The sequence below is a fragment of the Sinocyclocheilus grahami genome, unplaced genomic scaffold, assembly GCF_001515645.1.
Source record: "Sinocyclocheilus grahami isolate Dianchi unplaced genomic scaffold, SAMN03320097.WGS_v1.1 scaffold45.1, whole genome shotgun sequence".
Lineage (NCBI taxonomy): Eukaryota > Metazoa > Chordata > Actinopteri > Cypriniformes > Cyprinidae > Sinocyclocheilus > Sinocyclocheilus grahami.
The window spans coordinates 1,084,624-1,110,532 of NW_015505224.1; the positions used below are offsets into that span (position 1 = coordinate 1,084,624).

Here is a 25,909-nt window from a genome sequence, read left to right on the forward strand (position 1 = left end):
TAGGGCATAACTGGAGTGCATTAATGGAGTCGTTACCCTGCATCATATTTGTCAAAAGTCAACTGTATGAAATGTAAGATGACGTACAGGTCTGGGGGTATATATATATATATACAGTACAGAAAAAAAATAGTTTGTATACACAGTGGTCAGTAGCAGAACAGGCTGAACCTGCCAGAATGAATCTTGCAACCGTTCATTTCCATTTTTGTGCTTAAAGATTAAATGGCTCTACATTATAAACGTTTGACCGAAAGGAACCCTCAACAGAAGGGTTCTCAACAGCATGTCTTTTTCATTTGAAGATGCTGAGAGGCAAATTTTGTGGTAACGTCCACTCCAACATGTCCAAAGCTGGTTTCGGATAAAAACTGTGGCAACCGCTGTCAGTCGAGAATCACTTGTCCAGCACAGAAAGCAGAGACGTACAGAGACCTGGGCCTGGACACTTAGGGCCCGATGAGGGAGAGGGCAGATAGCAATCAAAGTTCTTTAGATTTGTGTGCCGTGCATACTGGAAGCCTAAACAAGGCCCGTGTTTTCATTTCCATACGCCATGCTCTGTCTTTTCTTCTGACAGAGATAAGATGTATAAATTATGAGCAGCTGACAAAGTCGACTCCAGCGCCCGAGGCTGCTCATCAATCATGTCCTGTGTGTCAGCAGGTAAGTGATGTGGCCCCCGGAGGCACAGCCCATTCTTAGGTGGAGGGGGAGAGAATTGGTGGGCGAGAGACAGGAAGAGAGAGAGAAAGCAAGAAGAGTGCCTGTCAGAGCCCCGGCTCCATCGGCAGCTGATCCGTATTTAGCAGACTCTTTAAAAGAACAACAGCAAAAACAGCCACGGCAGCCATGACTTAAAACACAGGTTCTCAACCTTGGGGTTTCACTGTTTTTATGGTATAGATTTAACATTTGAGCATAATTTTTACCTGCATCTTAAATACGTAATTTCTCTTGTATGTAAAATAAAATTCAAAAAGCTCCAAATCTGTACTTGCGTTCCTCTCTGGAACATGAAAGAAATTATGTTAAAGAACGTTTGGTAACACATTAGTATAGAGACCCAGTTGCTTATTAGCATGCATATTTCTTGCATATTGGCTGTTTATTAGCACTTAAATCAAATATTCTGCATGACCATATTCTACATCCTTAATCTTAAACTTAACTACCTTACTAACTATTTTATTTTACTAACTATTCTAGTTTATTGAGGCTAAGGGTGTAGTTAATAGCTGGTTAATAGTGAGGCCCTTAAAATGAAGTGTGACCGAACATTTTTTAACTAAAAATCACATACATATAACAAAAACTATGTAGACATGACTAAAACTTAAAAACGTATAAAATAAATAAATAAAGATTAGTAAAACCTAACAAAAAATTACAAAATCATAAAATGTAAAAATTGAATAAAAACTATAATAGTATAAAGTGTGACCGAACATTTTTTAACTAAAAATCACATACATATAACAAAAACTATGTAGACATAATAGGAAAAAATGACTAAAACTTAAAAACGTATAAAATAAATAAATAAAGATTAGTAAAACCTAACAAAAAATTACAAAATCATAAAATGTAAAAATTGAATAAAAACTATAATAGTATCTAAATAACACTGCCTTAAAGTAATTGTAAAAATGGATCATGAGGATCATAATGTTGAGAAATCCTTGATTTGAAGAGTTCTTTTGATGTTCCACAGAGTGTGCGCTACGCTGATGTGACCTGATAAGATCCCTTAACGGTAGTCAAAACCAGGAGTCTGCTCTCCAGAAAGGCCACCGCTGGACCACCCAGTATCTGTGAGGGCGGAGCAGCAGACTCTTCCTGAAGGCACTTATGTTGTCGTGGATATATATGTGATGAACCACCACGATAAGTCTCTGAGTGTCGGCTGAAACCAAAGCCTGCTAATGAATGTGTAAACAACACCGCTGAGCAAAATAAGAGCTACGGCGCATGTTCGCACCTACGGCAAAGCCGAGCAGACAAGCCTCTTCAAATCACAGTAATAAGCGCTGATTTAAACTGCGGTCCACCGTGCCGGTGAATGCCACATTTAACAAATGTTAAACGACTCATCCCATGAAGAATGTCTTCCCTGTTTGACAAAATGGCATTCATGTAGAGCAGGAGAAAGGGCAGGATCAAATTTCATGCAGAACGCTGAGCGCTGTGAGATAAAGGAAATGAGACAGCTCTCAGGGGGAAATGACAGGTAAAACACAGATGTTTACACAGCACCATGCTAGAGTATACGCTTGGTTATTTCATCCTTATCTGGCTCTGCCGGGCATGGAGCATAATCTGTGAGAGTGGATATAGCAGCGGCTGTGGCCTCTTCGGCTGTGTGGGCGAGTATAGATCAGAGACGCAGCGTGGCGGCACACATATACCTGCAGCGGCGTGGCTCCGTTGTGACATGCACTGCGGAAATTCACTGAGGTCACAATCCGTGCCGCTCGGGCCTGCGGGCAGCATTAAACAAACAGAGCCTGAGAGGGGGTGACATAACACCACCAAAAGACACAGCAGAGATGCCCTAAACACGCTTCTCGTGGTGTATAGCCCTGAGGGGACAACATGCATTAAAATTAAATATATAACAACGTCCAGGATGCTGACAATAAGGATGGTCAATACAGCTAAAATACACAATATAATAAGATTTATGATGCTAAATACCTGTTCAAAGGCTGTACTGTACATCATTGCACAACAATCAGTTTATAATGTTCAAATTGTGTTTTTTATTCACATTTTTTTTGTGAGAATTATTAGGATTAGTAAACTCATATTTAATAATTAAACTAATATTTAACAAAAACTTACTATTAAAATGTTTTAATGATGACCTTTTCAAATGCGTTTAACAATTTAAAATTACATTAATATTTGTTTACTGTGTATATAAGTGATATATTTATTTCTTTGTAGTAAAAAGCTAATTTTATAACATAATATTAATAACCTTTGCTATTGACAGCTAAAACATTGCTCATTGAGGTTCAGAGGTTGATGATTCGATTAAAATACATTAAAAACCAGTAAAATATAAAAAATATTATAATTAAATATTATACAATTTAAAATAACAGTATTCTACTTAATATGTTTTAAAATATAATTTATTCCTGTGATGCTAAAGCTAAATTTTCAGCAGAATTACTTCAGTGTCACATGATCCTTCAGAAATTATTCTAATATGCTGACAAGGTGCTCAAGATCAATGCTGAAAACAGTTGTGGTGCATATATATATACAGTGGGTACGGAAAGTATTCAGACCCCCTTAAATTTTTCACTCTGTGTGAAAATGTAGATATTTGTGTTTGAGGATTCTTTTATGAATAGAAAATTCAATGAACAGCATGTTTTTTTTATTGGTAATATTATAAATGCCTTTACTTTTACTTTTGATAAATTTAATATAATTGCTGAAAAAGTTTTATTTTCTTAAGAAAAAAAAGTAATGACCCCAAACTTTTAAACATTATAAGTGTGCATGCAGATATTTATTACGTTTATATAAAGTTATTTGCAAGAAAGCAGAATAAAAGAAATCTATTAAGACATAAGTCCCAAAGTGAAAGTGCCTCATTGCTAAATAAATGAGTTTTCATCTGTTAATGTGAATAAAATTGACAACTATGAAAGAGTAAAGAGCCACTATGAAGGAATGTGTAAATAAATGATGTAAACCACACGTCATGAGCTCATGGCTGTTACCCACTATGTTTAATCAAACTCTGCTCCCACAAAGTGTTCTGGTCATGTGCAGCTGGCCTCAAACAGAGCTGTGTGTTTGTACAAAGTGCAAAGCGAAACATTACTGGATTATCTAACTGAAAATATTTGTACCGGCCAGTGATGGCCCCCATATTTCCAACATTAACTCAAAGAAAAATAACGCAGTGCATTTGATCTGAGTGAGAGATTTCATGTAAGCAGGTCTAAGCCTATTATTCAGTTAAAGATTTGTTTATTTGAAGATAAACAAGAGCGTTCAAAGAGGCAAGATTTGTCGGGTCAGTGACCTTATTGAAGTATGGAAAATACTGGACTGGGAAAATGAATGGGTTACAGTCATGAGACAAAGGTTGGAGTTCTTTCTACAATATTCCCCATTACAAAAATCTTAAACTAATTTGTTTCACTTAGAAATATGATATTACAGAAGTAAAATGGGTTCTGAACTGTGTATCATGTAGGTAGTGAGCCACCACTTGTCAAACTCCTTCAGATCTAATAGGAAAAAAACAAGGAAGTTGATTAACAGCAAGCTCTACTGGGCATAAACTTCCATGGAATCGTGCATTATGATGATTTGACATCATAATGAGTGATGAGTGAGCTCTGAGACGAGTAGTATGCATTGTAATGTTCAACTGTGAGTCGAAAAGGCCATTAAAATGAATAGTCATGTCTTTAGAGCCCAGATATTATGTTATAGTGACATGTACAATTGCAGCTCCCAGCAGGCTGTAAAAAACCACATTAATCTTGAGTTAGAATATGAAACCATCACTATATCTCCTTTCACAAGACAGGCAAGCAGATGCCTTCAAAACGTGATACCGATGGCAAGCTTGCCAGCCTATGTCATGACATAGATATCCCTCCGTGTTCAAGAGATTATATGACTAATCAAAGACAGCAAAGGTTAGTAAATAAAATCTAGATGGATGAATGGAATAAACAAAGACGGAATGGAAAGGTCAAGATGCTTTCTGACATAAACTGTGCAAATAGACCTGTTAGTGCATATTTTATGTGTAACAAACCTAAATTATTCATTAAAATTACTTTTAAAGTCAGCATGAATTCAAATTTCACCATATCGGTTTTCTAAATGTTATTGATCTTATTGTGAACAATTCATCCATGCATGCATTTCACTTTTATTATTATTTTATTGATTTATTAAAATTTTTTCTATTCAATCAGAAAGAAATGTTCAGTTTCATCCCAACTGTATGCAATACCATTTATAGTATTTTACTCAAAATCAAAATTGACTGCGTACTTTTCTGTTCACACTTCTGCTTTGTAAATGGTTCATCAAGTAGTAGTAGTCTAAAGAAAAAAAAGTGTCTTCGTGATCTTTAATCAAAAACAAACAACTTGCTACTGGTAATAATAAGAAATATAGAACAATCAAAATCACATTAATTTCTCATGATCCAACCAATTCCAGATTGATAAAATCGAGACCCACATATATATATACAGTGGGGAAAAAATTATTTAGTCAGCCACCAATTGTGCAAGTTCTCCCACTTAAAAAGATGAGAGAGGCCTGTAATTTTCATCATAGGTATACCTCAACTATGAGAGACAAAATGAGAAAAAAAAATCCAGAAAATCACATTGTAGGATTTTTAAAGAATTTATTTGCAAATTATGGTGGAAAATAAGTATTTGGTCAATAACAAAATTTCATCTCAATACTTTGTTATATACACTTTGTTGGCAATGACAGAGGTCAATGTGATTTTCTGGATTTTTTTTTCTCATTTTGTCTCTCATAGTTGAGGTATACCTATGATGAAAATTACAGGCCTCTCTCATCTTTTTAAGTGGGAGAACTTGCACAATTGGTGGCTGACTAAATACTTTTTTGCCCCACTGTATATATACTGTGTATATATCAATTTTTTTTTTAAACACAGGAACTTGGAAATACATTTAATAAGTAAAATGAATGGTAAATGCTAAATATTAAAAAGCAGTTAGACCCTTAATTTGCCTTCTGCATAGTTTCCCATCCTACACATAACTAGAAGTCATGTAGTATACAGTGAAGGTAGATGTTTACAAGTTCTCGCCGAACTTACCAGAGAATCACCCTGCACATATTAGCACAGACAATATTGATCTTCCCTGTGATGTGCAGTTCAAGAGAAGCTGGATGAAAAAAAGTCAGCCACCATTTTGAAATGGTTCCCCCACTGGGCTACAGAGCGTACTCACTCTCAACACCAAAGAGAAGGAGGCCTGTCATGTCTGGCATGATGAGCTCAAAGTCTGGTCATGGCCTGGAGCGCCAGCAAGGCGTCTGGCCCAAAAGCGGCCTGGAAACAAACAGTCTCTCAAGCACCTGACAGACACACAGAAAGCTCAGACCAGCCCCACACACCAGACAGGTGTCAGCCCGTCCTGACATGAATGACATCCAGGATTGCCCCAAAAACAGCGCTGCAAACTGATGAAAGTCGTCAGAAGCTTCTATTTTCTGAGCAGAGAAAATGTCTACATCTAGTCCGTGGCATTATTTTCTTTCTCTCTCTTTTTTCCCTGTGATAGCACATGCAACCTTTTAGAAGCATTTCCAAGACGTGTATCAAGGAAGGTTTATTTGAGTGACTTGAAACTAACTACAGCTGGGGAAAAAATTAGAAAAACATGAAGTGTTTTGTAGGGACGTGTCACCGTTTTGATGTCTACGGAGCTGTCTGGAAGTCTGATGAGGTATGACAGGATATGGTAAACCTATCTGATTTAACGGCTGCGTCTTGCTTTACAGCTGAGAAAAGGGCTAGATCCCTTGTGCTTTTGGAAAAGGTGTGATGAAAGTAGGAGCAGCCCGCTTATCACATTACCTTAAACAAGACCGTCGACTGTTGCTTCCAGCTGGCAAGCAAACGACCAGGCAGCGGCTATTGTGCCACCGGCAGGCTACTGTTCCCGCTGCCAATATCAGGTGATTCAGAGATATTATTTTATCCTGTGTTGGAGCGCAGGGTTACATTTGTGACTTGTATGCTCTAGGAGAGGAAGGAAGCCTCAAGAATAGCTTATTGTTGTCAGCTTGCATCTCAGCATTTGTTTGGCAGCCGCTGGCCGTCTGGCAGAGGCGGACGGAGGCGGACAGAGGCTGGAAAGGAATCCGTTCCTCTGTAACACCTGTAGAGAGGGCAGACTGGCTCACATCCACCCTTCACTGTCAATAGAGCAGCGGCGGTGCCGTAACCCTACCCTCCTTTCGCAGTCCCTCAATGCAACTCTCAGTCCAGAGCGTGCTGATCAAACACAATAACCAGACACATCCTTCTCACGGACCGAGTTGCGAGACACAACGTGAGCTCCGCGCCTGACACGCACAGAAGCTGAAGCGCTGAGTTTCGGTCGCAACGGAGTTATTACTGTGATTTCACCTCATGACTTCACATCATTTGGAATTTATGGTTTACACAGGGTGAAACTTGATGGCTGCTAGGGGATGTTATCATGCTTGAATAAGTCCAAGTAATGCTTTAGTCCCAGCTATTAGCCTTGTCTGTATTTTTCAAGGGCCAACGTTTATATGGCAAATTCTGACTTACAGTTCAGCCTGAATTAAAATGTCTGAGGTTTATGGCACCCTGGACCTGTTTCAAGCACTTAAAAATATGTGACAACCTTATTCAGGGCAACAGAGCCATGAATCTGTCAGCTCCACAGTGAAAGTCAGCTTCCCGAAGGTCACATGCTGGGTATTAATAGCCAGACACTAATGTCAGAAGTCACAACTGTCCTCAACACCTGTGCAATATAACGTTAATTAAAAAACAAGATGGAGCCCAGTCCGACATTTCACTGGGTAAATCGTCCTTTCTGGTTACAAACATCAACGGGCTAATTTATTACTCCATCAACATGAGGAAATCCAAGAAATGACTAAAACTTTCAAAACGCCAGTCAAGCTTAAAAATAAGATGCATAAATTTGCCATTCATTAATGCACAATGCTCATTCACCACATTGTTTCCCCACTTTTCAAGAAAACTCATTGCCACAATGCTAGGGTGTTCTGGGTGGTTGCTAAGGCACTGCTAAACAGTTGCTAAAGGGTTCTGTGTGGTTGATTGTGTTGCTATGTGGTTGCTAGTGTGTTTTAGGTGGTTGCCAGGGTACTGGTTTCTGTGTGGTTGCTAGAATCAAAGTCCCTTTAAGGCATGTCATTTCACTGGGCGGCCATCTTTGAAATGCCTCTCGGGCATCAAAGACTATAGAATACCCAAGACATGTCACTCGTATAGTTTTGAATGGGGAAAAATGCAACACTCAATATGGCCGCTCAATCGCAGGAAACCCCGCCTTCTGAATGAAAGAGCCAATCGTTAATTGGTAAAGTCAGCGCGTCACTGCAGCTGCCGTTGGAAGTCCCAGTTGCTATAAAAACAGTCAGCGTTCTGAGACGTGCTCTTAGGACTGCGCATGCGCACTGGCTGATCTTAGCCTGAAAACTACACTTTTTATAATGCTATTTGAGCAAAATAAACATTTATGACACAGTTGTTGTCAGATTTCATTGGTGATTTCAAATATGAAATTTAATCGTAAGCTTGGTGAACAGTTTTGGAGAATTTGACGTTGCCCCATTCAAAGAGATAGGAGTTGCACTTGCATGTCCGAGAGGCATTTCAAAGATGGCCGCTGAGTCATGTCAGACTTGTCTTAAAAGGACTTTGTCGGGCATGCAAGTGCAGCTCCTATCTCTTTGAATGGGGAAACGTCAAATTCTCCAAAACTGTTCGCAAAGCTAACGATTAAATTTCATATTTGAAATCACCAATGAAATCTGACAACAACTGTATCATAAATGTTTATTTTGCTCAAATAGCACTATAAAAAGCGTATTTTTCAGGCTATACCAGCATGCGCAGTCCTAGGCGCACGTTTCAGAACACTGTTTCTATAGCAACCGGGACTTCTAACGGCAGCTGCAGTGATGTGCTGACTTTACTGAGTAGGGATTGGCTCTTTTGCTCAGAAGGTGAGGCTTCGTTTGATAGAGCGGCCATATTAAGTGTTGCATTTTTCCCCATTCAAAACTATAAGAGTGACACATCTTGGGTACTCTATAATCTTTGCTAGAATGTTCTGGATGGTTGCTCTGTTGTTATGCGGTTGCTAGGGTGCTCTGCAGTTCTTTACTGATCCAAAGCTAACAAACAAAAACAAACAAATAATATATATACCCAAAAAAACAAAATAAAATAATGCAGTTAATGCATATATACTGTATATTCAACTTAGACGGTATCAATATTTATTTTACTGGAAAACAAGACAAAATTACTCATTTGACTCCTTAAGCTGAACAATTTGATGAGTTACACAGCCTATTTTAATAGTTTGAGGATTTAAAAGGGGTCTTTCTCTTCCCTCAATCTCTTTCTCTTCTAAGTAAGGGATGAATGTGGTATGAGTATCACTTGACCCCGCTGACCTGCAGGTGACCCCAGAGGCACACAGGGTTTGCAGGAGGCCTGTGCTCTGATGGCTCAGAGACTCTCTCCTTTCACAGTGTGAATGAGGAGAATGGGCCTCCCTCTCACAGGCCATTCAACATTGTGGAGGGCTGCTGAATTAAGAATGCACAGTGAATAATGAACTCAATTAACCCTAACAGTCCCAAATATACACACCTGAGATAGTGTCCATACTCACAAATACTGTATTTGTTTCTTTTAGACTGCAATGCTTATTATAGAGTTGTTAGCTTAGCAATATGCTAATGCTAAATTCTACTGAATCAAAAGTAAGTTGAGTCTCTGGTGCACCTTAAAAAATGCATAAAAATGACATGGTTGCCTTTTTTTCATTTTAGTAGGCCTATTTATATTAAAACCAGGACAATTATGTGTGTTTTTAAAAGGTTAATAGAGCACTGCAATCATGACATAATTAGATAGATAGATAGATAGATAGATAGATAGATAGATAGATAGATAGACAGCCAGACAGACAGACAGACAGACAGACAGACAAAGCTCTAAACCAACAAAAGTTTATGACTCTTATATGTTTTGTTCATGTTTTGTTTGGAAGGTGATTAGATGAAAACAACATATGCATATTAATTCTAGAGGGCATTTCATTGGGCAAAATGGGATATGCCCCTGAGTGCAAGTTATCTTATAAAAGCTATTTTTGTCAGCTTTTAGGAGTACACAAGCTTAATGATGGTTATTGATATCCACAATTTTTGTCATGAGCTCTTTAAATTTGGACTTCTGTGGTCTAACGGGGTGCTATTTCAGCAACATTTTAAATTAGAATGCAGCTGCCTATGTAGACAGTATATGGGGGTAGAATTGTTGCTTTATTCTAAATAAATAGATTATGATTCACAAATAAAGGTAAAGAGATTAACAAAAATTAAACATATTGACGAATAAATAGAATTAGATCCACAAATAAAATAAAATGAGATTTGCAAATAAAAAACATATTCACAAATATCTTTTTAAGTCACAAACACAACTTTGCCTGGCATTAATTTGTGAATCGCGTCCCATGCATTTGTAGAACGCTGCACCCATTTGTGGATCGCTCGCTGTGCAGAACAATTCTACCCCCATAGCAGTACATGGTAAGGCAGATCAATAATTTTTAGGATAGGATTATGTACATAACGGATGACTACAACACACACAAACTTCCATTATCCAATCAGCTCTGCAGTCTTGCATCTGTATGTTAACTTGTCAGCTCTGACCCAGTGCCGATGAGAACAGAGAACGTTAATGCAGTGCACTTGTCTAGTTAATCTCACACAGGCCTTGGCTGTTTGTTCTCAAACAGAGCAGATCTGAAATCTCACTCCACCCCATGCTTTTGTGTGCAGATCTACCTATTAGCACAGGTTTACACTGCCTGACCCCTGACGACATTAATTATATTCCCATCCGCCTGGCAAAGAGAAAAAGGACCAAAGCGTTGCTCCTGTAGGTCTCGTCTATCGGCACGGCTCTCGAAGCTGCTTCGTTGACTTAGATTTCTCATTAATCTTCTATATCCAAATGCCTAAATTACTGCTTTTATGGACACACTTACCGTTCACACACGCATTCGGTTTCAGTAGCCTGAGGCTTCTTGTACTCTGGTTCTTTACCACCCACACAGGCTGTTTATTTACCGCTGGGCTTGTTAGTAGCCATTAAACTCATCTAAAATAAAAGTCAACATTGTCAAAGCAGTAAACCGGTTTATTCGATGGCTTGTCTCGTAAATAGAGAATATTAATTGACTAATGCAATTACGTCATAGGCAGGGTGGCAGCATACATACGCAGCGCTAAGAGTGATTGATTATTTTATGGCATTCTGAGCAGCTATATTCTTGTTGGGATTTTCATAAAGCACTGCTATATCTGGATATAACAATGCTGGGATGACAAGTGGGCTAACCGGAGATGGGGAAATGCAAGCTGTCTGATGGCTAACGATTAAAAAAACAACACAAAACAACAAATAGGCACCGACGTTGAGAGTATTGAACTTAAGCGCTAGATTAAAAGAATCCACACGCGATGCTGTCGCTGGCTGTCGAATTTCCTCCTTCCTCCTTAACATAACAGGAGGTCAAACAATATGAAGGTTATCGGCGGCCGTATCAAAATAAATTACGCTCGGGAGTGTCTCTCGCTGTCGCACAGCGTCTTAATGATGCAAAGTTAACACACACTAAATAACAGTGCCTCCTAGCATTGACAGCCTCAGAAATAATTGACCAATATGTTGCAGGCTGAGATACAGTGGGCTGAGAATCCAATCGTGCAGCTGACAGAATGCATTGAGCATGCCACTAAATTCTGCATTATACACAAAGAACTGGCAGGTCAGGGAGCTGACTCCTGTGAGCCATTATGTGATGCCATCAATGAGGCTAAATTACCTGCCTCTCCACAATATGCTCCAGTTAACTAATTTCCTGACAGCTCACTGTCTCACAAGAAAAGCACCAAATTCGCTAGCTGTCAGGTGCATGATGGACTATTCCTCTTTTTCATTCGCTTCCTCTTTTTGAAATGGCACTCCTCACAGCAGCCCCTTCAGCAAGAATATGTGGAGATTCAGTGCAATTGCACAAGCAATGAAGTAAACCAGATTATAAACAAAGCCCAGAACCCGTATTAGCTGCTATTAGACGCTATTAGACACGGGCGAACGATGCCGAACGGAAAATGAGAAAGCGTAAATTACTGGTAATTTTGCCAATATTTGAAACATTTACATACGAGGTGCGCTATAAATCACGCGATCATTGCGTTTCGGCCCACAGATTTGTCGCTGTCGTTCGCGTTCCCTCCCGATTGGAAAACAAAAAGCCTACAAAAGCTTCACCTCCACAATGAGGCCACGGAAACCGAATCCTCAGGTAGACAAAGTCGACTTTTCCCTGCCAGAACACACGCACAATGGCGGCGGCGCTGTCGAAGCCTTCCTTAAAGTGAGCCCGTATTACCAAACAATGCTGCGCAACAAAAAGAGACACCCACCGAGGAGTAGAACATTGTCTGCTTAAAGTTCACAATGCATGCCAGCATTTGTCTGCTTCGCCTTTTCTTCTCGTGCCTTTCTTCTGTGCACTCTGTGTGTATGTTCCTTTACAGAGGTGGGCTATCATTATCTCAGGAATGACAGTAGGTGGAAACGCTATCTTTCATTACACAGAGCATAAATAGTGTAATCTATCAGCTCTGTCAATCAGGATGATTGATTACGGCCTGTCAGAGAGGAGAGTGACATATTAGAAAAGTTTTGTTAACAATGCCTATTGCGAGTGGGGCCTGCCACAGAGGCAAGTGATTAATGTGTTGCCAGGCTGTAATCCCACACCGCTGGCTAATGAGGCAAGAATTTATCATCTTTACAGACTGGCAGATGTCAGAAGGAAAGGAATCCAAAGTGCTGGAAACAATATACTGTTTCTTACCGGGCCTGACGTGTCTGACAAGCTTTAAAAACCACAAAGAGGCCTTGTGTAAGCAAAAACTTGAATAGGGCAACTTTCCTTTTGGCATCCTCCTCGAATTCTGCAAGTCAACAAGTATTGCTCTGAGCGAAGAGTTCCCATAACTTCAGCCCCTTTTGTCAGGCCAGTCAAAGTGCTGCTACAAAGAGCTTTTCAATTACTCCTCCATACACGACGTGTGAAATTCACACACCTAGTTCTTGTTCGCGCTTCTGATTCTCTTAAAAACTCCAAACATGCAGTATATATATGTATATATACACACACATGTAAAAACCTTCTTAACTCATTAAAGTAAATAAGAGAAGTGGAGGAGTAATGCAATCATGGCTAGTTGTTTTGAGTAGCGGCAGGCTTAGAAAAGAGCTGAGTGGGAGGGAATCGGTCACGGAGGCTTGTTTGGGTTCGACCGGCCCCTGTAATAAGAGTTCCTGCTGCCTCTTTGGCTCCAGCTTTCCTGCAGGTCTGAGATTCAAGGCCCCAACAGGGAGCCACTGACATAGGGTGAGAAAAGCTCAGAGTCCCCTGGGACAGAAAAACACTCAATCTCTGTCACGGCCACTTTCACTGCCGCCAAGCACTGCATACAATTAGTGCTGCTCTTTAACATGCAGAGCACTGCTATATGTGAATATGAAGATGTTTAAGAAAATGTTTGTGGAAAGAAAAAGCGGTAACACTTTAGATTAGGGAACACTATTCACTATTAACGAGTTACTTACTAACATGCACATTACTAGCATACTGCCTGTTTATTAGTACTTAATGCATATATGCCTTATTCTGCATGACCATATTCTAGATCCCTAACCTAATGCCTAAACATAACTACTACATAAAATACCTTAAAATAATACCTTACTTGAAGGGAAACATTTGAATTTCAGAATTTACTGTATTTTGCTTTAATGAGCCCTTGAGTGTTGAAGTTTGTTGAAAACCCAATGAGAATGTTATTTGGTATGATTTCATAATCATACAATTTTTAAATCATTTTTTAATAACTTGTTTAGGATTATATATTGTGTGTTTGTTTGTTTGTTTGTGTGTATACACACACACACATACATACAGACATACATACATATATATATATATATACACACACATCATGGTCATGTTGAATTTTCATACAGAGGTTCACTGTGTGTCATTGACTGGAAGACCTCAGAGAAGCCTAAGCCCTTCCTTCGCCACACTTACGACAATCCATTACAAGTAGCTGCGTACATGGGAGCTTTGAACAGTGACCACAACTACAACTACCAGGTAAACATCACTACAACACATTTTACACCTGGTATTAAGATCCGAAGTCTATACAAAAACTACTGTACAAATGTTTAGGGTCAGTAAGAGAAATTAATACTTTTATTCAGCAAGTATGCATTAAATTGATCAAATGTTAAAAAAAATACATTTCTAATGTTATGAAATAATAATAAACACAGTCCTTTTGAAAATTGTTTGTCAAAGAATCCTGAAAAAAAAAATCTATACCAGTTTCCACAGAAATATGAAGCAGCACAACTGTTTTCAGTTTTAGTAATAATTAGAAATGTTTCTTGGGCACCAAATCAGCATATTAGAATGATTTCTGAAGGATCATGTGACACTGAAGACTGAAGTAATGGCTGCTGAAAATTCAGCTTTGCTATCACAAGACTAAATTACATTTCAAAAATATATTACAATAGATATAGTTCTTTAAAATTGTAATAATATTTGACACCTTTACTGTATTTTTAAATCTTACAGACCCCAAATTTTTGAATGGTAATGTGTATAGCCATGAAATGGCTGGGCCGTTCATAAGTGGTCACGTGTTAATATCTGGTGAATACATTTTTGTCTGACCATTTGTGTACAGATCTTCTGTGATGGATTGTAATACTAGGTATTACAAATGGATTGTTGGAGTTTTCTTTTCTTCTCTAGCTTGCTTCCTAATCTACCTGCCAAATAAACCAGTCATTCTATATTATTGGCTGCTTGACAAATAGCTTTTGTTCCTCTTTTGTAGGTTGCTTTGGATAAAAGCATCTGCTAAATGCATGCATGTATTCTTCATTGAAGTCTTCCATCTTATGTCATTTATGTACAGGTAGAAAACGGCTTAATTGTGGTGGCCTACAAAGATGGATCACCCGCACATGCTCACTTCCTGAACTCAGAGCAGATTATGCCATTCTGGGAGAAATGGCTGCTTCGACTAGAAGAATATGCAGAAAAATAAGATGCCTTTAACTAGTATAATAAATCTAGCTGATGCCACACAATGTGTTGCTCAACTGTAAATATTTTATATTTGATACAAAAAATAAACAGTTGTTTTACACATTTTATTCATGGATATTTTTTTAAATAAATCAGTTTTTGTTGTTGATGGTGGCCTTGTGGACGTTTTTAAAAGAAAAATACATGATGTGGCGATTAATTAATCTAATTAATCACAAATTAATCGCACATCAAATTCGGCTGAGAAATTACTCCCAAAAGATAATTTAAAGTATTTGTTGTGTAAAGCATCAAACAGACATTACAAAACGTTGCTTCAGCAAGAAATATTTTGTTTGATAAAATGTATTACATATACTCTTTTGGTAAATGATGACAATGTCATTTTTGGGTGGGTGAACTATACCTTTAATAATTTTTTTAATTAATTTTATTATTACTATGGAAATATAAAATTATTTCTTTAATGAAATGATACTCTAAATAATAAGCTAAAACTGTCAGTAGGTGGTGGTAAATGTCTTAATGATTAAGTCATCGAGTCATTTATTCATTCATTTGATTCGTTCAAATGGCTGATTCATTCAGGAGTGTAGTAAATGGTTATCTTTATGAATGGTCCATTGAATCATCAGGCTTGTTCGATTTGAAGCGGATCACCACCATCAGACCTGTCGGTATGTGACATCAAAGTACCGCAAGAGCTATAGAGAGCAGACGACTTTTGAATCGCTCTCATACACCGATTGGACTATGCAGTGCCGCTTCATATCCAACGCGCCTAATGATTCACCCAATTCGTTTAAAATGTGCATTAAAGGGTTAGTTTACCCAAAAATTAAAATTAGCCCATGAAGTACTCACCCTCAAGGCATCCTAGGAGTATATGACTTTCTTCTTTCAGACGAATCCAATCGGAGTTATATAAAAAATTGTCTTTGACCTTCCAAGCTGTTTAATGGCAGTCAGCGGGTGTTGCAGTGCTTCAGTCCAAAATAAGTGAAATAAAGTGCATCCATTCATAATAAAAAGTGTATTACGAAAAATATCCATATTCAAAACGTAATAATCAATTTAATCTAGCTTGCGCTCACTTTTGTACATGGAAGCAGTTCCGGGCGGATGACGTATGAGGTCGGCGTTGCGCTCGATTTGCACAACTGTTTTGCATTTATTCAAAGTTACATACATTTTACAGAGGTATAATATTTTACCAAGGGTCCTCCTTCAGGGCCGATCAACTGAGAGATAAAGTGCTATCAGTATCTACTCACCCTAATGAAACACAAATTGAGTGTTACAATTGCAACATTAGCGGCACTGGCTTATTTTCATGTGTTTATAAATCACAATGACACAATTAGCATTACATGATATAATCAGACGCAGGATTATTTTAAATATGCCTAATGATCTGGCTCTATCTTCAAACTCTAACACTGGCGCGGTCCTGAGCGGCAACACGCACGCATGCTGAGGTCTTTCAGAATAAGCCATCTGTGTTTAATTAGCCTGGCAACATCTTACAATCATCAGAGGAAAACTGAAAAGTTAAACTGTAATTAAACTATGAGTGCTGGCGCTGTGGGACATGCTTGTCTGTGTCTCTGTAATTGCAAAAACATCATTGAATAAGTGTTGGGACTTAAAAAAAACTGCTCACTTAGTAGCGCTAGCAGAACCACTCTGTCCACTTCCACACTAACAGCAGAAGCACGGAGGGCATCCATCAACTAGAGAAATCCCAGCTAGTCATCTTTAGTTCATTAATACTCTCACTTGATCAGGCCTTGACTAAACAGAAAAAAGTTTAACACTGCTACTTATTCAGGCCAGAACTGCCCACTTAGATGGAAAGAAACAGTCTGATTGACACAAAGTGACCAACCACAGTTTGCTTTGTTTTAATGTGCCATTTGGGGCTGGTTTACCTGAAATAGATTATACTACAATAACAGACTGGCATGTAACAAAATAAACAAATGCTAGCCAGACAAATAAGTACTGTCAAGTTTTGTGTGATATACAGTACATTAGATGAGATGAGACCAATTATGACCAAGCAGTATCTGGTTTATGCAAATCAAAATCCACTACAGGATAATATCTATGGTTATTACTGTAACAGAATACTCTGTTTAAGGATTTTGCGTATTGATGTCAATGGCACAGCACATTTTCACTCTGTTATGGTTTTGTTTAATGCAAGGAACAAAACCTTGACAACATCTAAGCTTGATACTGTCATTTTTACAACTACATTTAGTCATATCTTATAGCAGTTAAGCAAACGCAAGGGACAGATGGGCCGTTCTCCCTCAACTTCCATTAAGCAATGCAAATGGGAAACATCATTGTGGCTGTTCAAACAAAACTCCTCAAAAACATCTGCTTGTTTTCAGGCCAAAATATGCAATATATCATTCGTGTAATAAGAGTGACGTGACGTTGAGGTCATCCGCCCCTATCTCTCGGCTTTGTACGGGGCCATAAATCAATCGTGCAGCTATTACTAACAATTAACTGTGCTTTAAAGCTTTACAGTCTGTTTATGATGTGCAATGTCATGTGATTTATGTGGACACAATGAGTCACTAGCTCTAATTGCGGCTGTTTTTTGCGGACTGTGCCCTCACGGCGACCTCCCAAAAACTCCAGCTGCCAGAGCACTTTCAGCGGCCAGTCCCTCTGCGGTCCAAAATCCTTCACTGCTGGACACCACGGGCCAGAAGGAAAAATGGGTCCCAGCCCTTGTCCCTCTGGACAGATGAGGGGAAATCCAAACCGTGCTTTCTGACACATGGGGGAGACAGTGTTCTCATAGCTACGCTCTTCCCACACATGAAGCGCAGCAATCCTAAAAAATGGTGATAGACAGAGACTGTGACTTTGATCAATACTGCAGTGACTTGATGCCATGTTTATGTTAATGATCCTCTTTTTACTCTTCTACTTACAGAGGAGTTTGGGTTAATAAAAATAAATAAAATTACTAATGATATTACTACTACTATTATAATATTGAATTAATACTACTACTACTAATTTCATATTAAAAATCATTTTCATATTAAAAAATGAAAATGATTAATCAAAACAAAATGACTAATGGTATTATTTCTACTACTATTATTATAAAATATAATAATAATAATAATAAGTAAAAAAAATATTAATTAAAACTAAATTACTAATGGTATAACTACTGTTACTACTACTACTATTATTATTATTATTATTATAAAATGTAATAATAATAATAATAATCCAAAATACCTATAAATATTATTGTTATTATTAGTATTAGTATTATTATTATTATTATATTATTATTATTAATAATAATAATTTTTATATTATTATTATTACCAAAAAGTGTATTTTACAACATTATATTATAATATAATAAGCATTATAAAGCATTATAAAAATATATAAATAATTTACCAGTCTTTAATTGATGATTGACTGACAAACAAAGAAACAGTCACACTTTATGTTAAGGTCCAAGTCTCGCTGTTAACTAACTATTAACTATGAAATTTGCCTCAAACTCCTAATTCGCTGCTTATTAATAATTAGTAATGCAGTTGTTTAGGTATTGGTAGGATTAAGGGATCTAAATTATGGTCATGCAGAATATTAATATATGCTTTATAAGTACTAATAAACAGACAATATGCTAGCAATATGCATGCTAGTTAATAGTGAGAATTGGTATAAAAAAATAAGACAAACGTGTAATTAAACATACTATCAAATAATTTATTGTAGTCATGTGTATGCGTGTCCTGGGATCAGAAAATCCCAGATTTATTGGATCTGTACACATACCAACAACAAAACAAACATGCACACACAGGCTGCAAACCTGCTTAAATGCACAAAGAAACAGCTGCAAGTTCGTGCACAGTTGTGGCTGGTTTAATTTAACACAGTGTTGATGACAATGTATGCAGTAAATATGCCTGTTATCTTTGTGGATCAGCTAAACTGAATCACCCATCACAAGTTAGTTTCAGAGTCACAAAAAATTTAGTTAAGGTTGTCTGTAGAAAATGGCAGTAACGACTGTTTCCAAGCAATCTGTTTGGCCAAATTGCACTTCCCATTGCAACGATATTTTTATAAGTGTCTTCGAGGAAAGATTTATCCATAAAACACTGAAGGTGCATTGGCGCTCAATTCTACAGCCTGCTGTTTATTATGTTTAAATGCTTTAGGGAAGTCATAATTCTCACATAGAGAGATGAATATGGCACCACAACGCCAGAGAGATGATACAGAGAGAAAAAGAGAAGCATTCTGTGTCCATCTCGCTTTCTACAGAGCATACAAACCAAAAAATACAATAATCACATGCTATCAGGCAGCTTCACTGAGGTGGTCTGTCTTAGTTTGGCTCTTTTATTTCGCTGTCTTGATATGAACTCTGACGAGAGGCAGATTAATATGAAAAATGCAGAGAGGAGATCGACCTCATAACTTTCCTGGATCTGCCAACATTACGGAGAGCCGAGTTTGTGTGACTAGAACTGATGGGACTCAGCACTGACTCGAACTCCTCCAGTTGGGCCGTCTGTTTTTCATTATCCAGGAGAAGGATGTCGGAGAAATTGTGTATCGTGGTGAGAAAATCAAGTCAAATGCTTCATCCAAGCATAATCTAGCTGACATTTCAGAGCCATTATATCCTTACATGGCTACCAAACGTTACACCGAGAAGCAGCTGCTTCATGTTTTCATAAAAAAAAGTGTCCTTCGGTTGCTTAATATTTATTATTTTTGCTGAGCATTGTACAAAAGAGCTTCTAAAATAGGTGACCAAAGGTGTCAGTTTTTGTAGACATGGCTAGTTAAAGTGAATGACTTAATGTTATGAAGGGTTTGCTGTACTTCAAGGAGCCAAAATTTATCTTTTTTTTGGTCTCGGTGTGGTTTCACACCATCACATTCCATGACCTCCGAGTCCTCTGAAAAATTATCACATTATGGCATTCCTGCACACCCAATTTCCCAAAAGTACAGCTTAAGGCTTTTCACTTTCCTTCTCTTAACCGTGGCTTTTTCAAAAAAAATCCTAAATACCCTTTCTGGATTTCCTTGTTTACTGCAGGTAGTTGTTTATCCCTCTCTCCTTTTTCTATCTCTCTCTCTAAGCTGGTCAGATCACTCCATTTCACCACTCTAGAAATCCAATAAAACACAGGCCCAATTACGCTGTCCTCATAACTACAGCTCGCAAAACGACCTCCCTCCCTTCCAGCACACATCAGCCATGCAGAGACACCAGACAACAACAGCGAGACAGCTCATTTTCAACCACTTACATTAATATATAGTTGTAGGACCACCAGTGCATGGTGGGAGGAAAAAAATCAATGCAGAAGAGAAAGAGATTTGCAACAGGCTGTAATAAATGTCACCTTGGGCTAAATTGCAAAGATGCTAAACATTTCAACACATTCAGTAAGTGCAACGTCACTTTGGGAGACAATAAAGTGAAAACTCTTTGAATGTGATAAGAGCAATTTCTGTCCCGCTATTTACACTTTGGGTATAATTTGAGACTCTTGGATCAGGTGAAAAAGTTTCAATGTTATGCTATTCAAATTCCTTGGACTTTTATAAAAAACCTTGCGATGTATCAGTGTACCTAATATCACAGCAAGAAGGCAGCTTAAAATGTGGCCTTTAAATATTAAAATTCAAGTATTAATTAAAAAATAATAATAATAATAATATACAACATAAATTTTTTCTTTTTTTAGAATTTTTCTTTTTCTTTTATTAAATTTTTTTCTTGTCACTTGAAACAAAAAAAAAACAATTCCTTAAATCCTTACATTTTTGTTCAAGAGATGAGACAACTTGCACAAAAAAAAAGCTACACAGTCTGTTAAGATTACACTGAAATGATCAGAGACTTTCCTATAAATAAAAAAATTATTTGGTCTTTTGTGACACTGGGACTGCAATACAGAAGGAAATGAAGAGCGGCCGGTGCTACAATGCTAAGAAAAGCACAAGATTTGATGAATTTTCATGCATGTTATCATATATATATATATATATATATATATATGTATGTAAATATATATATATATATATATATATATATATATTTTTTTTTTAATGGTATTTAGGAATAATACTGACTGTCTTTTTTTTAATTCCCATGACTGGGCAAGGTTATAGGTGTGTCCCCGAATAAGGATTTTCATAGTCAAATCGGAATTTTTGAATCTTGCCGATAGTCGACTGATAGTCGAATCATATGTTTGGGGGTGGGACAAAATACATTACCAAGGGTCAAGTAGTCAGACATTCGATAGTCACAATTACTGACATTAACACACAGGAAAAATGTGTAATGGATGCCTTGCATATACAAAACGGGGTAAATAATGTTTTATGTTTTGATTAATAGATAGTTAACATTAAACGTCAGCGAAACCCTAAGAATTCACAACACTTTTATAATTAGTTATTAATGTTCTGCATTTCTGTTTTGAGCTGCGCATGCTGAAGATGACCAGTAGAATGAAGCATAGCAGGTGTTTAATCAATGGGATTTAACTCATTTAACTTACGATTCGTTATTTATACGACATAACGTTAATATTACGACTTATAGGCTATCTGCACAAAATGCCTCGAGTGCACAAGAACTGCCCGGCTCTGAATTAACTCCTTTTGTGGATGCGTTCTTCACGCAACAACGTGCAACAACACGGCAACTAAACTCTAAAAATTCACAGTATAGTGTTCTCATTATAATGTTATGTATATGACAGTCCCAGTCATAGTTAATGTTCTGCATTGTTGTTTGTCCTGCACGCGCTGAAGAGATAATCACCGTAGTAATACAATGAAGCGCTTTACTGCAGCGTAACTCAACTAAATGCATCTTATACGAGATAAATTATATATACACTATATACAGTGGGTACGGAAAGTATTCAGACCCCCTTAAATTTTTCACTCTTTGTTATATTGCAGTCATTTGCTAAAATCATTAATGGAAAGGGAAACTTAACTTAAATATTCACGCACGTTAAAATATTTATTTAAAGCTTCTTTCTTTTCAGATTCTTATTTACAGCATTATCATAATAGGCTGTATATTAACTTATCGGGAGAAAACCAGTAGTTTTATTTCAAATCAGACATTTGAGCACCCCTTTATAGCCAAAATGGCATGATCATAACACCTCAGTGAATATTCGACTGTGAGATTGATAGTCGAATCAGGCTCCTCCTATCGAAGCATCGAATCTTTGACTATTCGGGGTCACCCCTAGCAGGTTACATTCCTGATCAGCCAAGGGGTTAAATGTAAATTGCTGTTTAGGCAACTTGATTTCATTCAAGCTCTTTCATAGGACAACAGTGTGTGTGTTATAAAGAAAAAGAAAAAAAGAAACAAAGCACATTGTCAATCACATTAGATTTCATTTTACAGGTAAAAAAATAAAAAATAAATTAAAAGTCTGAGGTTGCAGTAAGTGTTTCATAAATCTGTGTTGAGCATTATGTCGTTTTACACTATATAACAGTATATTCATACAGCCCCACTAACATATAGAAATAAATAGAACAAATATATTTCAGATATTTCTTTCTTTCTGTCTACACGCAAAACTGAACAGACAGAGGAAACAGTGGGTAAGACCCTTACAGACATGCATAGATGAGACATTCAAAGACTACCACAATGCTACAACAGCAAGCTGTCGGTAAAGGACTCCGGTTTGATGGCAAATTTGGAAAGCAGGAAGAGCTAATTACAGTCTGCTGTAACAATGTTAACGCCAGCATGTCTTTAAATGCAAGACACCCCACTGGATGAAGAATAAAAGCAAACACAAATAACTAATTATGCCATCATCTTCTCGCTCGTCGCTGGCACTCATTAATTGGTGACCTGCACTATTGGTCAGTAGACAATCGGCATGATGATGAAGCCAATTAGAGACAGAGAGTACACATGCCCCACAGAGCTTGTTATGGCTGCCACATCATGTCTCATCTAAATCAAAACAAATGCTAGGCAAATGTTGGCGTGCCAGCTGCGCCCAGGCACAGACATGGGACATTAGAGCACGGCCAACTTTCTCCCTCTCACTACAATAGCAGTTATTGTGGAGAGGACAGAAGCCTTACAGCATTACAGCAGAGTCTATTTCATCTGCTCAAGTGTCTGACATTGGGCAGGCCAGAGATATTCTTGTCCTTTTACTGTAGACTTTCAGACTTTAGAAACTTTAACACTTTACAACCAGGTTTAACTTCTAAACATAAGTGATTGTATTAGGTACAATGAATTTACTAATCTAAGTTAACATTAATTTATATATTTGTTAACATTGAATACATTAACAAACTAACAATAAAAACACTTATAAAGCATTTGTTAATCTTAATTTCAACATTTACTAATATTATAGAACATTATACATACTAATAAAATAAATGCACGAACTTGTACAAAAGTTGTATTTCAAGTTTGATAAATGAATATTAATTGAAACATGAAACATGAATTAACTATAAACAACAGTATATTTATAAATTAACATTAACCTTGAATGATAAATGCTGTACAAGTCATTTTAGTTCATGAGTTAGTTCACTGAATGTTAATGAACTGAACTTAATTGTAAAGTTAACTGAAATGTAATTCACAATGTGGAAAATTGTCTCGCTTCACAATATTGAACATATTATACAAACATAAAGGCATAAAAAATTGTTATATTAAAAAAAAGAATAATAAAATTATACATAAGCGTGACATGTTAGCAGTACTGGGGGGTAATGGATTACATTGAATCTGGATTACATAATCAGATTACAAAAAAATAAGTACTTGTAATTAGAGTATATTGTATTTAAAAAGCACATAATCAGATTACAGTTACATATTTATGGATTGCATGATTACATATGGCAGTAAATCATTTATAATTTGATTCTCCCTAATTCTTTTTTTTTCTCTTTTAAATTATCCTTTCTAAAAATCCTACTGTATCATACCTTTGACTATTTTCACAAATAAATTTATAAAAATAAATTTGCAAACCATGCTTCTGAGTTTGAGGGAAAATAGCACCTCTCAAGCAATTAGACCATGCATGAAACAAACAATGATGCAAGCTTTTTGTCAGCCAATCCCTTAAAAATATTTAGCCTACTTAAAATTTCTTTCTTTCTCTATTTCATGAATGTGGTAAATTTATGGTAACTTTAAAACATGTTTGATAAAACATTTTTTCTAAAAAGTACTAAGAATACATTACCTAAAACTAGTAACCTAGATTACGTTACTAACTACAGTTTTCATCATGTAATCTGTAATGGACTACAATTTGTAAGTAATCTACCCAGCTCTGCATGTTAGGAATGATTTGTAATATGTTTAGATGTTCATGGGTCTAGATACAGAAAAAAATAAAACATGATGCACTGGTTAAAATGCAAATTTGCATGTTTATGTAGACCAAAACGTTAAAACAGCGCAGACACATTTTTTGTGTGAACATCCTCTAAATCTACCTCAGACAGAGTGACAAACTCAATAACAAAATGGATCACGGTTGACTGTAGGCCAAAATAAAACAAACTATTGTCGTCTAATGCCCTTTTTATGTAATGCATATTCAATACTGCACTCATCTGCCCCAAAAATGGGAAAACGTCAGGTTTGCATTATACAATTACCATGTTTAAAAACAGAATGCATGGTAAAAGATTAACACGGTTTCTAAAATGTCCTGGATTACTTCGTGTAAACTTTTGGATTAGACGCAAACTCTGCATAACTTAAAACGACAAAATCCATAAACACTGTGTTGGTTTCCAGATATTTAAACCAGTGAACTATTTCAACAGCATGCCCACTAAGAATTAAATGCTGGAACTGCTCAATGGTTGTGCTTAAAATGGATCTACTGTGTCATTACGTTGCAGTTTTATTGGAAATTGTTTTACTTGCTTCACATGTGATCATTTATTCATCTCCATCACTCTCAAAATGGCATGTCCTGAAATGTCTTGTCTTATTTATAAGTGGACAGGATGCACAACACTTTATATTCCATTCTCCAATCAGCTTTTTCTCATTTTCCAACCAACAAAATACCCTTCAAACTAAAAACATGCCTGAATGAGGTTAACTCAGTGCATGGTTTTCACTTTTTCTGTCACTTTAATGCTGAAGCAAAATAAGTGACTTCAGCGTCATGCAAACAAAATAAATACCAGCTTATTTTGTCTAAATGTTGACTGTGATAAATAATCTGTTCTTTTTAAACTCTGCATCAAATTATATGAGCATCCACATCCCTATTTGCTTCTCTAACTCTCGGGAAGTAGTGAATATAAAGACCTGGTTCGACCACAAGCTAAATATTTTATGACTGCACAATTACATGAAATCAAATCTTACTAAAGCCATTCCTCCATAAACTCTGAAGAGAATGGAGATGTGTTCGAAGACTAGGATTCGGCCTGCCTCCTTGAAATGCGAGCGAGAGAGAGAAATAATTGTGTGTGCGATGATAATTAAGCGATGGTGACTGTCGTGAACGTGAGCTGTCACTCCGATTGAGAGCACTGTCACGTCGCGTGAAGCAAGGCCGATCGGACAGGCGCTGTCCACTTTGATCTGGGCTCATGCATACAGAAAGAGGTCAGGTCGTGGTCATTAAAAAGACCCTCCTCTAAACAGCCATGCGAGATTGAAAGGCCACGTCTTCAAAGAGCTGCGTACAAGTAACCTCTTAAAAGATTCTGACAATTTGCTACGAACAAACAATGGAAGCTAAGAAGGAGTGGGATGAATTAGCTTACGGTGCCTTAGCCTTTTAAGTTCTTATAGTCATCTGCACAGAAAGGGGAGGGTTACACAAATC

At 37.2% G+C, this 25,909-nt stretch overlaps 1 protein-coding gene across 1 annotated transcript in view; it reads right to left on the reverse strand.

The window, feature by feature from the left end:
* The window catches only part of LOC107582503 (leucine-rich repeat-containing protein C10orf11 homolog), a 236,295-nt gene that overhangs the window by 18,373 nt on the left and 192,013 nt on the right, over positions 1-25,909 (reverse strand). The gene's annotated exons all lie outside the window — the stretch shown is intronic.